We start from the raw sequence: 10298 nt of genomic DNA on the forward strand, positions 1-10298 counted from the left end.
GTTCTCCCCATATATAGTAGGATGGCCCCAGTTCCCCCCATATACATAGTAGGATGGCCCCAGTTCTCCCCATATATAGTAGAATGGACCCAGGTCCCTCCATATATAACAGGATGGCCCCAGGTCCACCATATATATAGAATGATGGCCCCAGTTCTCCCCATATATATAGTAGGATGGCCCCAGTTCTCCCCATATATAGTATGAAGCCCCAGTTCCCCTCATGTATATAGTAGGATGGCCCCAGTTCTCCCCATATATATAGTATGATGGCCCCAGTTCCCCCCATATATATAGTATGATGGCCCAGTTCTCCCCATATATTGTAGAATGGCCACAGTTCCCATATATATAGTAGGATGGCCACAGTTCTCATATATATAGTAGGATGGCCACAGTTCTCCCCATATATAGTAGAATGGACCCATTTCTCCCTATATATATATATACAGTGGGGCAAAAAAGTATTTAGCCAGTCAGCAATAGTGCAAGTTCCACCACTTAAAAAGATGAGAGGCGTCTGTAATTTACATCATAGGTAGACCTCAACTATGGGAGACAAACTGAGAAAAAAAATCCAGAAAATCACATTGTCTGTTTTTTTAACATTTTATTTGCATATTATGGTGGAAAATAAGTATTTGGTCAGAAACAAAATTTCATCTCAATACTTTGTAATATATCCTTTGTTGGCAATGACAGAGGTCAAACATTTTCTGTAAGTCTTCACAAGGTTGCCACACACTGTTGTTGGAATGTTGGCCCATTCCTCCATGCAGATCTCCTCTAGAGCAGTGATGTTTTTGGCTTTTCGCTTGGCAACACGGACTTTCAACTCCCTCCAAAGGTTTTCTATAGGGTTGAGATCTGGAGACTGGCTAGGCCACTCTAGGACCTTGAAGTGCTTCTTACGAAGCCACTCCTTCATTGCCCTGGCGGTGTGCTTTGGATCATTGTCATGTTGAAAGACCCAGCCACGTTTCATCTTCAATGCCCTTGCTGATGGAAGGAGGTTTGCACTCAAAATCTCACGATACATGGCCCAATTCATTCTTTCATGTACCCGGATCAGTCGTCCTGGCCCCTTTGCAGAGAAACAGCCCCAAAGCATGATGTTTCCACCACCATGCTTTACAGTAGGTATGGTGTTTGATGGATGCAACTCAGTATTCTTTTTCCTCCATATACGACAAGTTGTGTTTCTACCAAACAGTTCCAGTTTGGTTTCATCAGACCATAGGACATTCTCCCAAAACTCCTCTGGATCATCCAAATGCTCTCTAGCAAACTTCAGACGGGCCCGGACATGTACTGGCTTAAGCAGTGGGACACGTCTGGCACTGCAGGATCTGAGTCCATGGTGGCGTAGTGTGTTACTTATGGTAGGCCTTGTTACATTGGTCCCAGCTCTCTGCAGTTCATTCACTAGGTCCCCCCGCGTGGTTCTGGGATTTTTGCTCACCGTTCTTGTGATCATTCTGACCCCACGGGGTGGGATTTTGCGTGGAGCCCCAGATCGAGGGAGATTATCAGTGGTCTTGCATGTCTTCCATTTTCTAATTATTGCTCTCACTGTTGATTTCTTCACTCCAAGCTGGTTGGCTATTGCAGATTCAGTCTTCCCAGCCTGGAGCAGGGCTACAATTTTGTTTCTGGTGTCCTTTGACAGCTCTTTGGTCTTCACCATAGTGGAGTTTGGAGTCAGACTGTTTGAGGGTGTGCACAGGTGTCTTTTTATACTGATAACAAGTTTAAACAGGTGCCATTACTACAGGTAATGAGTGGAGGAAAGAGGAGACTCTTAAAGAAGAAGTTACAGGTCTGTGAGAGCCAGAAATCTTGATTGTTTGTTTCTGACCAAATACTTATTTTCCACCATAATATGCAAATAAAATGTTAAAAAAACAGACAATGTGATTTTCTGGATTTTTTTTTCTCAGTTTGTCTCCCATAGTTGAGGTCTACCTATGATGTAAATTACAGACGCCTCTCATCTTTTTAAGTGGTGCAACTTGCACTATTGCTGACTGACTAAACACTTTTTTGCCCCACTGTATATATATATATATATATATATATATATATATATATATATATATATATATATATATATATATATATATAGTAGGATGGTCCCCGTTTCCCTCATGTATATAGTAGGATGGCCCCAGTTCCCCCATATATATAGTAGGATGGCCCCAGTTCTCCCCATATATATATAGTGGATGGCCCTAGTTCTCCCATATATAGTAGGATGGCCCCAGTTCTCCCCATATATAGTAGAATGGCCCCAGTTCTCCCCATATATAGTAAAATAGCCCCAGTTCTCATATATATAATAGGATGGCCCCAGTTCCCCCATATATAATAGGATGGCCCCAGTTCTCCCATATATAGTAGGATGGCCCTAGTTCTCCCCATATATAGTAGGATGGCCCCAGTTCTCCCCATATATAGTAGGATGGCCCCAGTTCTCCCTATATATATATATATATATATATATATATAGTAGGATGGCCCTAGTTCTCCCATATATAGTAGGATGGCCCCAGTTCTCCCCATATATAGTAGAATGGCCACAGTTCTCATATATATAATAGGATGGCCCCAGTTCCCCCATAAATAATATATAGTAGGATGGCCCCAGTTCTCCCCATATATAGTAGGATGGCCCCAGATCTCCCCATATATATATATATATATATATATATATATATATATATAGTAGGATGGCCCCAGTTCCCCCATATATAGTAGGATGGTCCCAGTTCTCCCATATATAGTAGGATGGCCCTAGTTCTCCCCATATATAGTAGGATGGCCCCAGTTCTCCCCATATATATATATATATATATATAGTAGGATGGCCTTAGTTCTCCCATATATAGTAGGATGGCCCCAGTTCTCCCATATATAGTAGGATGGCCCCAGTTCTCCCCATATATAGTAGCATGGCCCCAGTTCTCCCCATATATATATAGTAGGATGGCCCCAGTTCTCCCATATATAGTAGGATGGCCCCAGTTCTCCCCATATATAGTAGAATGGCCCCAGTTCTCCCCATATATATAGTAGAATGGCCCCAGTTCTCCCCATATATAGTAGGATGGCCCCAGTTCTCCCCATATATAGTATGATGGCCCCAGTTCCCCTCATGTATATAGTAGGATGGCCCCAGTTCTCCCCATATATTATTATTATTATACATTTTTATAGCGCCATTTATTCCATGGCGCTTTACATGTGAATACGAGCAAATATAGACAAATACATTAAACATGAGCAGATAACAAGGCACACGAGTACATAAGGAGGAAGGACCCTGCCCGCGAGGGCTCACAGTCTGCAGGGGGTGGGTGAGGATACACTAGGAGAGGGAAGAGCTGGCTGTGCGGCTGTTCAGTAGGTTGAGGATCACTGCAGGCTGTAGGCTTGTCGGAAGAGATAAGTCTTCAGGTTCTTTTTGAAGGTTTCTATGGTAGGCGCGAGTCTGATGTGTTGGGGTAGAGAGTTCCAGAGTATGGGGGAAGCACGGGAGAAGTCTTGGATGCGGTTATGGGAAGAAGAGATGAGAGGGGAGTAGAGAAGGAGGTCTTGGGAGGATCGGAGGTTGCGTGTAGGTAGGTACCGGGAGACCATGTCACAGATGTATGGAGGAGACAGGTTGTGGATGGCTTTGTATGTCAGTGTGAAGGTTTTGAACTGGAGTCTCTGGGCGATAGGAAGCCAGTGAAGGGCTTGACACAGGGGAGAGGCTGGGGAGTAGCGGGGGGACAGGTGGATTAGTCGGGCAGCAGAGTGTAGGATGGATTGGAGTGGTGCCAGAGTGCTAGAGGGGAGTCCAGAGAGTAGGAGGTTGCAGTAGTCGAGGCGGGAGATGATAAGGGCATGCACTAGCGTTTTTGCAGTGTTGCGGTCAAGGAAAGCACGGATCCGGGAAATATTTTTGAGTTTGAGACGACAGGAGGAGGCAAGGGCTTGGATATGTGGCTTGAAAGAGAGGGCAGAGTCGAGGATCACCCCGAGGCACCGGGCGTGTGGGACTGGGGAAAGTGAGCAGCCATTGACATTGATGGATAGGTCTGGTGGAGGGGTAGAGTGAGATGGGGGAAAGATGATGAATTCTGTTTTGTCCATGTTTTGTCGTAGAAAGCGAGCAGAAAAGAAGGCTGAAATGGCAGACAGACAGTGCGGGATTTTGGTAAGCAAGGAGGAGAGGTCAGGTCCGGAGAGGTAGATCTGCGTGTCATCAGCGTAGAGATGGTACTGCATACCGTGGGATTCTATGAGCTGTCCCAGGCCGAAAGTATAGATGGAGAAGAGTAGGGGTCCTAGAACAGAGCCTTGAGGAACACCGACTGTCAAGGGGCGATGTGAGGAGGTGGTGTGGGGGAGGGAGACACTGAATGTTCGGTCTGTCAGATATGACGAGATCCAGGAAAGGGCCAAGTCTGTGATGCCAAGGGATGAGAGGATTTGTAGCAAAGGGGAGTAGTCTACAGTGTCAAAGGCAGAAGACAGGTCTAGGAGAAGGGGGACAGAGTAGTGTCGCTTGCTCATATATATATATATATATATATATATATATATATATATATATATATATATATATATATATATATATAGTATGATGGCCCCAGTTCCCCCCATATATATAGTATGATGGCCCAGTTCTCCCCATATATTGTAGAATGGCCACAGTTCACATATATATAGTAGGATGGCCACAGTTCTCATATATATAGTAGGATGGCCACAGTTCTCCCCATATATTGTAGGATGGCCCCAGTTCTCCCATATATATAGTAGAATGGCCCCATTTCTACCCATATATAGTAGGATGGCCCCAGTTCTCATATATATAGTAGGATGGCCCCAGTTCTCCCCATACATAGTAGGATGGCCACAGTTCTCATATATATATAGTAGGATCGCCACAGTTCTCCCCATATATATATAATATGATGGCCTCAGTTCTCATATATATATATATATATATATATATATATATATATATATATATGTTTATATATATATATATATATATATATGTTTATATATATATAGTAGGATCGCCCCAGTCCCCCTCATGTATATAGTAGGATGGCCCCAGTCCTCCCCATATATATAGTAAAATGGCCACAGTTCTCATATATATAGTAGGATGGCCCCAGTTCTTCCCATATATAGTCGGATGGCCCCAGTTCTCCCCATATATATAGTAGGATGGCTCCAGTTCTCCCATATATAGTAGGATGGCCCCAGTTCTCCCCATATATAGTAGAATGGCCCCAGTTCTCCCCATATATAGTAGAATGGCCCCAGTTCTCCCATATATAGTAGGATGGCCCCAGTTCTCCCCATATATAGTCGGAAGGCCCCAATTCTCCCCATATATAGTAGGATGGCTCCAGTTCTCCCATATATTGTAGGATGGCCCCAGTTCTCCCATATATATAGTATGATGGCCCCATTTCTACCCATATATAGTAGGATGGCCCTAGTTCTCCCATATATAGTAGGATGGCCCTAGTTCTCCCATATATAGTAGGATGGCCCCAGTTCTCCCATATATAGTAGGATGGCCCCAGTTCTCCCATATATAGTAGGATGGCCCCAGTTCTCCCCATATATAGTAGCATGGCCCAAGTTCTCCCCATATATATAGTAGGATGGCCCTAGTTCTCCCATATATAGTAGGATGGCCCCAGTTCTCCCCATATATAGTAGAATGGCCCCAGTTCTCCCATATATATAGTAGGATGGCCCCAGTTCTCCCCATATATTGTAGGACGGCCCCAGTTCTCCCATATATATAGTATGATGGCCCCATTTCTACCCATATATAGTAGGATGGCCCCAGTTCTCATATATATAGTAGGATGTCCCCAGTTCTCCCCATATATAGTAGGATGGCCACAGTTCTCATATATATATATATATAGTAGGATCGCCACAGTTCTCCCTATATATATATATATATATATATATATATGTTTATATATATATAGTAGGATCGCCCCAGTTCCCCTTATGTATATAGTAGGATGGCTCCAGTCCTCCCCATATATATAGTAAAATGGCCACAGTTCTCATATATATATATAGTAGGATGGCCCCAGTTCTCCCCATATATAGTCGGATGGCCCCAGTTCTCCCCATATATATAGTAGGATGGCTCCAGTTCTCCCATATATAGTAGGAGGCCCCAGTTCTCCCCACATATAGTAGAATGGCCCCAGTTCTCCCCATATATAGTAGAATGTCCCCAGTTCTCCCATATATAGTAGGATGGCCCCAGTTCTTCCCATATATAGTCGGATGGCCCCAATTCTCCCCATATATAGTAGGATGGCTCCAGTTCTCCCATATATAGTAGGATGGCCCCAGTTCTCCCATATAGTATGATGGCCCCATTTCTACCCATATATAGTAGGATGGCCCTAGTTCTCCCATATATAGTAGGATGGCCCTAGTTATCCCCATATATAGTAGGATGGCCCCAGTTCCCCCCATATATATAGTATGATGGCCCCAGTTCCCCCATATATATAGTATGATGGCCCCAGTTCTCATTTATATAGTAGGATGGCCCTAGTTCTCCCCATATATAGTAGGATGGCCCCAGTTCCCCCATATATATAGTATGATGGCCACAGTTCTCATATATATAGTAGGATGGCCACAATTCTCCCCATATATATATATATATATATATACAGTATATATATATATATATATATATATAGTATGATGGCCTCAGTTCTGATATATATATATATACTAGCTATTGAACCCGTTCTACGCCTGGGTGGCGAGCATTTATATTGGTATATGGTCTCCATCCTGGTATGTGCTGCTCCATCCTGCGTCCCCATCCTGTCATGTGCTGCTCCATCCTGCGTCCCCATCCTGTCATGTGCTGCACCCATCCTGCGTCCCCATTCTGTCATGTGCTGCACCCATCCTGCGTCCCCATCCTGTCATGTGCTGCACCCATCCTGCGTCCCCATCCTGGTATGTGCTGCACCCATCCTGCGTCCCCATCCTGGTATGTGCTGCACCCATCCTGCGTCCCCATCCTGGTATGTGCTGCACCCATCCTGCGTCCCCATCCTGGGTCCCCATCCTGGTATGTGCTGCACCCATCCTGCATCCCCATCCTGTCATGTGCTGCACCCATCCTGCGTCCCCATCCTGGTATGTGCTGCACCCATCCTGCGTCCCCATCCTGGTATGTGCTGCACCCATCCTCCGTCCCCATCCTGTCATGTGCTGCACCCATCCTGCGTCCCCATCCTGGTATGTGCTGCACCCATCCTGCGTCCCCATCCTGGTATGTGCTGCAACCATCCTGCGTCCCCATCCTGGTATGTGCTGCAACCATCCTGCGTCCCCATCCTGGTATGTGCTGCACCCATCCTGCGTCCCCATCCTGGTATGTGCTGCACCCATCCTGCGACCCCATCCTGGTATGTGCTGCACCCATCCTGCGTCCCCATCCTGGTATGTGCTGCACCCATCCTGCGTCCCCATCCTGTCATGTGCTGCACCCATCCGGGGGCCTGAGCAGGCGGGGACACCGACGCGCTGTGGGGGTCAGGTGCCGGTATCGCCGCTAGCTCAGGCCCCCCAGCACTTCTTATATTCACCTGTCCCCGTTCCACCGCTGCGCTCCGCCATCTTCCCGGTCTCCTGGGCTGTGACTGTTCAGTCAGAGGGCGGCGCAGGCGCGCATTAAGCGCGTCATCGCGCTCTCTGAACTGAAGGTCACAGGCCAAAGACCGGGAAGATGGCGGCGCTCAGCGGTGGAACGGGGACAGGTGAATATGGCCGATACTCACCCTCCTGGCAGTCCCTGCTTCTCTGTTGGAGATCGCGGTGTGCGTTCAGTGTGAACGCATACCGCGATCTCCCTGGAGCGTCACTCTGTGAGGCCCAGACTGCGCCGGCGCTTGCGCCTGCGCAGTCTATAAAGGCTTCGGACAGAGTGACGCTCCCAGCGTTATATAATAGATATATATATAGTAGGATCGCCCCAGTTCCCCTCATGTATATAGTAGGATGGCCCCAGTTCTCCCCATATATATAGTAGGATGGCCCCAGTTCTCCCCATATATAGTAGAATGGACCCAGGTCCCTCCATATATATAGTATGATGGCCCCAGTTCTCCCCATATATATAGTAGGATGGCCCCAGTTCCCCCCATATATAGTAGAATGGACCCAAGTCCCTCCATATATAATAGGATGGCCCCAGTTCCCCCATATATATAGTATGATGGCCCCAGTTCTCCCCATATATATAGTATGATGGCCCCAGTTCTCCCATATATAATAGGATGGCCCCAGTTCTCCCCATATATATAGTAGGATGGCCCCAGTTCTCCCCATATATAGTAGGATGGCCCCAGTTCTCCCCATATATAGTAGGATGGCCCCATTTCTCCCCATGAATAGTAGAATGGCCACAGTTCTCATATATATAGTAGGATGGCCCCAGTTCCCCCCATATATAAATATATAGGATAGCCCCATTTCTATATATATATATATATATATATATATATATATATATATATATATATATATATATATATATATATATATAGTAGGATGGCCCCAGTTCCTCTCATGTATATAGTAGGATGGCCCCAGTTCTCCCCATATATAGTAGAATGGACCCAGGTCCCTCCATATATAATAGGATGGCCCCCAGTTCCCCCATATATATAGTATGATGGCCCCAGTTCTCCCCATATATAAAGTAGAATGGCCACAGTTCTCATATGTATAATAGGATGGCCCCAGTTCTCCCATATATAGTAGGATGGCCCCATGTATCCCTATATATATATATATATAAATATATATATATATATATATATATATATATATATATATATATAGTGTAAGATGTCCCCAGTTCCCCTCATGTATATAGTAGGATGGCCCCAGTTCTCCCCATATATATAGTAGGATGGCCCCAATTCTCCCCATATATAGTAGAATGGACCCAGGTCCCTCCATATATAATAGGATGGCCCCAGTTCTCCCATATATAGTAGGATTGCCACAGTTCTCCCCATATATATAGTAGGATGGCCCCAGTTCTCCCCATATATAGTAGGATGGCCCCAGTTGTCCCCATATATATATATAGTAGAATGGCCACAGTTCTCCCCATATATATAGTAGAATGGCCACAGTTCTCATATATATAGTAGGATGGCCCCAGTTCTCCCCATATATAGTAGGATGGCCCCAGTTGTCCCCATATATATATATAGTAGAATGGCCACAGTTCTCCCCATATATATAGTAGAATGGCCACAGTTCTCATATATATAGTAGGATGGCCCCAGTTCTCCCATATATATAGTAGGATGGCCCCAGTTCTCCCATATATATCGTATGATGGCCCCATTTCTCCCCATATATAGTAGGATGGCCACAGTTCTCATATATATAGTAGGATGGCCACAGTTCTCATATATATAGTAGGATGGCCCCAGTTCTCATATATATAGTAGGATGGCCCCAGTTCTCCCATATATATAGTAGGATGGCCCCAGTTCTCCATTATATATAGTATGATGGCCCCATTTCTCCCCATATATAGTAGGATGCCACAATTCTCATATATATAGTAGAATGGCCACAGTTCTCCCCATATATAGTAGGATGGCCCCAGTTCTCCCTATATATATATATATATATATATATATAGTAGAATGGCCACAGTTCTCCCCATATATATAGTAGAATGGCCACAGTTCTCATATATATAGTAGGATGGCCCCAGTTCTCCCATATATATAGTATGATGGCCCCATTTCTCCCCATATATAGTAGGATGGCCACAGTTCTCATATATATAGTAGGATGGCCCCAGTTCTCATATATATAGTAGGATGGCCCCAGTTCTCCCATATATATAGTAGGATGGCCCCAGTTCTCCCATATATATAGTATGATGGCCCCATTTCTCCCCATATATAGTAGGATGCCACAGTTCTCATATATATAGTAGAATGGCCACAGTTCTCCCCATATATAGTAGGATGGCCCCAGTTCTCCCCATATATATATTAGAATGGCCACAGTTCTCATATATATAGTAGGATGGCCCCAGTTCTCCCATATATATAGTATGATGGCCCCAGTTCTCCCCATATATAGTAGGATGGCCACAGTTCCCTCATATATATATAGGGGGACTCTACGGCTTATGAAGCAGACTGATGCGTGCAGCCATGTCTGCTGCCGGCCGCATCATAGTACAGTACAGCAGTGGT

Source organism: Ranitomeya imitator, chromosome 4 (genome assembly GCF_032444005.1).
Source record: "Ranitomeya imitator isolate aRanImi1 chromosome 4, aRanImi1.pri, whole genome shotgun sequence".
Lineage (NCBI taxonomy): Eukaryota > Metazoa > Chordata > Amphibia > Anura > Dendrobatidae > Ranitomeya > Ranitomeya imitator.